The sequence below is a fragment of the Chrysochloris asiatica genome, unplaced genomic scaffold, assembly GCF_000296735.1.
Source record: "Chrysochloris asiatica unplaced genomic scaffold, ChrAsi1.0 scaffold00208, whole genome shotgun sequence".
Taxonomy (NCBI): domain Eukaryota; kingdom Metazoa; phylum Chordata; class Mammalia; order Afrosoricida; family Chrysochloridae; genus Chrysochloris; species Chrysochloris asiatica.
The window spans coordinates 4,241,567-4,247,254 of NW_006408726.1; positions in this window are offsets into that span (position 1 = coordinate 4,241,567).

Consider the following 5,688-nt stretch of genomic DNA (forward strand, 5'->3'; position numbering starts at 1 on the left):
CAATAATGGTGGAATATAAAGGCACAAAATGGTTGGCTTACAAACTTTCATGAATGTACTTAGTTTCAGAACAAGGGGGTAAGGTAGAATCCTCCACTGAATAGTTTTCCTATTCTCCAGATGGATCTGGTGAAAAGGGATGAGAAATTATGGTGATAGGATTTTACAATTCAATTGTGAATAACTGTTAGCAGTATTAATTGTGATTGTCACAAATGTATTTGTAGAAGATGTGTAACTAAAAGTGGAGAGTAGTGAATCTTTCATTTCAGAAACAGAGAACCCAGGACCATGAAGAAAGAAGAGCATGAGTGGAGCATGAGATCCTGCCTAGAAGAGCAGCGATAGTAGAGATAGTGGCAGAAGTAATAGCATGGAGAGATAGAGCAACTATGGACTCTAGGCCCGTGGACTGAGTAAAGAAAGCAGTGTGCCTGCAGGCAGGATGCTGGTTTGCAGAATGTGCCCTTTGAACATTTAAATGAATATATACTTTTTATTTTGTATGTGTACATTAAATATTTTTGTTTTGTCCATTTGTGAAATATAAGATGTAAAAGGAAAGGCACAGTTAGGAAGTAGGATAACTATTGTTGCAGGGAGGGGATAGTAATCATTGAGTTGAAACAAATTATACAATTTTTTAAATGTAAAAAAAAAAAAAAAAGTGACGTTGGTGATAGGAGTTATGCTAGCGATAGAATGATAGAAGTTTTCAAGAACAATTACTTGTTCATTGCAAATACCTTTAAAAAAATAAAACTAAAACAAAAAAACAACAGCATAAAAGATGAACACCACCAGATGGCATACAAAGAAATAAAATTGACTATATCTGTGGGAAGAAACACTGGGAAAGCTCCATATCATTAGCCAAAATAAGGCCATGGTAGATTGTGAAACAGATCATCAATTCTTCATATGTAATTTCAGGCTGAAGCTGAAGAAAATTAACACAAGTTCAAAAGAGCCAAATTTTGACCTTGAACATATCCTAACTGAATTTAGAGATCATCTCAAGAACACATTTGATGCATTAGACAGGAAGAAGAGAAAAAACAAATGAACAACAAACAAATCTGTGTTAGAAGATCAGAAGAGTTGTGGGATGACATCAAGAACATCATACAGGAAGAAAACAAAAGTTCATTAAAAGAAAGAAGAAAAAGACCAAAATGGATGTCAGAAAACACTCCGAAACTTTCCCTCCAGCATACAGATGCTAAGGCAAATGGTAGAAATGAGTAATCTTAGGAATTGGTGAGCTGAAATTGACTGGTATTGTCTATTTTTTTTTTCCAATTTACTATTTTTATTTATAATACAGGAATCACCAAATTTACATACTTTTTAAAAAATAAAAAACAAATTGACTTCTAAAATTTTCAGAGTAGGTTTATATCTTTTTTTTTAATTGTTATAGTTTTTATTGTGAGTTATGTGGGTTTACATGGGAGAACATCAGCTTCACATTCATCCTATGGTATTTCGTTTCATTGTAATGATTACAATCCCCTCCATGCATCATCAAATAACCAAAGAATACATCCCACAGGCTTGACCCCTGGCTGTCACCACAGGCTTGACCCCTGGCTGTCAGCACACATCCCCTCTCCCTCCCTGAGTCCCGTGTCCCCAGCCACTCCATCTATCAACATTGTCATCTCTGTCTCCATGCCTGGCTTCACTACCTCTCTGTTCTTCTCATTTGATGGTCCCAGGGACCTCCGCTCCTGGGCTGCAAAATCAATAACTCCCCTCCTTTTGTCAAAAAACATCTACCTCTACATTTCTGACCCTTACAGTCAGTCCTGGTGGCAATTATTCACTATTGTACCACAAGAGTCTTATCCCCATTTCCTTTCGCCAGCCCAGTCCCAACAGATCGGAAATCATTCAGTGGAGGTTCTACCTACTCCTGCCCCGTCAGGAACTAGGCTCCCTCTTGAAAACTTATAAGCCAGTCACTTCTTGCCTTTATACGCACTCCCTCCACATTTTGAGTAATCAATATCTAAGTAGCCCATCCCTGTCAACCATAAGAAACGAGGGGGGGTGGAAGTGATCCTTGTAAAGATTTGTTCCATTTATTTAGCAACTACATCCATTCGTGTAGGTAAAGTTCATCAGATTGTACTGAGTTATTTTTTTGTTTTCCTCCCTCTTCTTTCTTCTTCTAGTCAAGTTTTGATCATCCCACCATTGAAGCCAGGTCAAGTGGGTACTATCTGCAACTATGGGTGTTCTTGTGCATCTCCCCTCACTTCATATCACCTGGACACTTCACTCTCCGCTCCTGTCCTCTGTGGCCATGTCACTGCCTCTGGGCCCAGGAGTCCCTGGGTCTTGCTCTAACTGCTGTCCATCCAGGTCTCCTCCCGGGTTCACAGGAGAATATTGAATGTGGTCAGACTTAGATCCCAACTTCATTGCTGTTTTTTTCTCCTCTTCCCCTTATCGGTGACCAACATGGTCACCAGCCAGACCACACACATGCTAGTGTATTCCCTTTGAGTCTGAGTCTTGAAAGGAAATTTTCTCTGAGGGGACGTGACCACTTGATTCATGGCTCCCAGATGAACAGCTTACTTGTTCTTGTAGTAATCAATCATGCTGCCATTATTCTTTGAGATTTTTCCTGTTGATCTTTCTTCACAAAATATCTTCTGTTCTTCTAACCACTCCAGGCTGGTCTACTGGTCCTTTTCAGTGGAAATTTCCCACCTCAGACAGTTCTGGATGGGATTCTGATTTCTACCTATGGTCTTATGTAATGCACAAGCTCCACAAGAAGTCTCTTTCACTGGGCAATTTCTAGCCCCCTTTAAGGTATTCCAATCAGTTATAGGCTGAAGACAGGCTTACAACCTTTCTAGTGAGATGTTTCTGGCTATTCCTCCACTTCCCCTCACCCCCCAAGTGTTTATTTCACAATAGTAGGCAGGGAAACCAAGATTTAAAAGACAGGCAAGCATTCTAACATTATTCCCCTCTTTTATCCTTTCAAACCATGCCTCAATCCCTGTATCCCAAAGCCCTGTTACTCCAAGGTTATGCATATATCATCATTTACCTCCGTCCCACTGAGCCCATGTGAACCTGCCTAACTGTTCTCCCATATGCCTTGTTATTCAAGTCCCCTCCCCCTTCTTGTGTATTGACCATCCCCCATCCCTAGTACCCAAGCTTTCCTGTGTCTATTCCCTACCCTGTGCTTTCTATCTTCCCCTCCTTCCCTCCCATTCCATACATCCTGGTGATCAGCAAATATATATATAGTTTTTTTCCCCTTTTGAGTGGGTTCTTTTTCTTAGTCTTTTACAATAATGGTCTTATACAGTATTTCTCCTTTTGTGACTGACAAGTTTCACTCAGCATAGTGTCCTCAAGGTTCATCCATGTTATGCAGTAGCTTGCAGCTTCTTGTTGTACTTCAAGGTAATATAATATTCCATTGTGTGTATGTACCACAGTTTGTTTATCCATTCTTCAGTTGATGGACACTTAGGCTTCTCCATCTTTTTGTAAATAGTGCTGCTGTGAATATTGGTGTGCATATATCTACTCATGTTATGGCTTGTATTTCTTTTGGGTAAATAACAAATAGAGAAATTTCTGGATCATAAGGTGTTTCTATTTCCAAGCTTCTGAGGAAGCACCATATTGCTTTCCAGAGTGGTTGGACCATTTTGCAATCCCACCAACAATGTAGGAGGGTCCCAGTCTTTCCACATCTCGCAAACATTTATTGTCCTCTACTTTTGTGATCTTTGCTGTTACTGCTGGTGTGAGATAATATCTCATTGTTGTTTTGATTTACATCTCTCTGATGGTTAGGGATCATGAACATTTCTTCATGTTTGTTGGCTGTCTGGATCTCATCATTGGTGAAGTGTCTGTTTATGTCCTGTGCCCATTTTTAATTGGGTTATTTTCTTTTTCTTGTAGAGGTGTTGTAGTTTCCTATATGTTTTAGAAATGAGTCCCTTATCTGATGTGTCATTGCCAAAAGATTTTTTCCCATTCTGTGGGTTCACTTTTTACTCTTTTGGTGAAGTATTTTGATGCACGTAACTTTTTAGTTTTTAGTATGTCCCAATCACCTATTTTGTCTTCTTTTGTTTGTGTAATTTTCAAAATGTTTGGTAGTCTGCATATGCCCTGAGTAAGAGTCCTCACATTTGTTCCTACTTTTTTATGGATGACCTTCATAATTTTGGAATTAACATTTAGATCTTTAATCCATGCTGAGTTCATTTTTGTATAGGGCATGAGGTAAAGGTCTTGTTTCAATCTTTTGCATTTCCCTTTCCAGTTCTGCCAGCACCATCTGTTAAAGAGATTATCTCTTCCCCATGCAATATACCTAGGCACTTTGTTGAAAATCAGTTGGTTGTATCTGGATGGGTTAAAATCTGGATTCTTGATTCTGCTCTATTAATCAATATATCTTTCATTGTACCAGTACCAGGCTGTTTTGACCACTATAGCCATGTAGTAAATTTTGAAATCGGGGAGTAATAGGCCTCCAACCTTGTTCTTCTTCTTAAGCAGTGTTTTGCTTATCCTGGGTCTCTTTCCTTTCCATATACACTTAGTAATGTCTTTTCCATCTCTTTGAAGAATGTTGTTGGAATCTGGATTGGAATTGCATTATATGTGTAAATTGCTTTGGGCAGTACTGACATTCTCACGATGTTGAGTCTTCTATCCAGGGACATGGTATGCTCTTCCACTTCTATAAGTCTGTTTTGGTTTCTTATAGTAGTGTTTTGTAATTTTCTTTGTATAGGTCCTTTGTTTCTCTGGTTATGTTTATTTCTAAATATTTCATCCTTTGGACAGCTATTGTAAATGGTATTGCTTGCCTAATGTTCTTTTCAGTGCTGTCATTGTTACTATAGAGGAATCCAACTGATTTTTGTATATTGATCTTTTACCCTGGCAATTTGCTGAATCTTCCAATGAGGTCTAGTAGTTTCTTTACTGAGTCTTTGGGGTTTTATAGGTATAGGATCATGTCATCTGCAAATAGAGAGAGTTTTACTTCCTCTTTGCTAATTTGTTGTTGTTGTTGTTGTTGTTGTTGTCAGGTGCCATCAAGTCAGAACTGCCTCATACCAACACCATGCACAGCAGAATGAAACAATGTCTGATCCTGGGCCAACCTCACTACCGCTGCCACACTTGAGTCCATCAATGATGGCACCTGACCAATCCATCTCGTTGAGGGTCTTCCTCTTTTTCTCTGACCCTCCACCTTACCCAGCATGAAACCTATTTGGTTATGATATATTATTTTTTTGAAGTGCTGCTGGATTCTGTTGGCTAGGATTTTGTTGAGAATTTTTGTGTCTGTTTTCATGAGGGATGTTGGTCTATAGTTTTCTTTCTTAGCGATGTCCATCCCTGGTTTTGGTATGAGGGTTATACTTGCTTCATAAAAAGTATTAGGGAGTTTTCCATCTTCTTTTAAATTTTGGAATAATTTGAGATGAATTGGTGACAATTCTTCCCTGAATGCTTGGTAGACCTCACCTGTAAAGCCTTCTGGACCTGGACTTCTTTTTGTTGGGAGTTTTTATATGACCTGATCAATTTCTTCTTTTGTTATGGGTCTGTTCAAGCTTTGTACTTCACTCTAAGTAAGTTTAGGTAGGTCATGTTTTTCTAGAAATATATCCATCT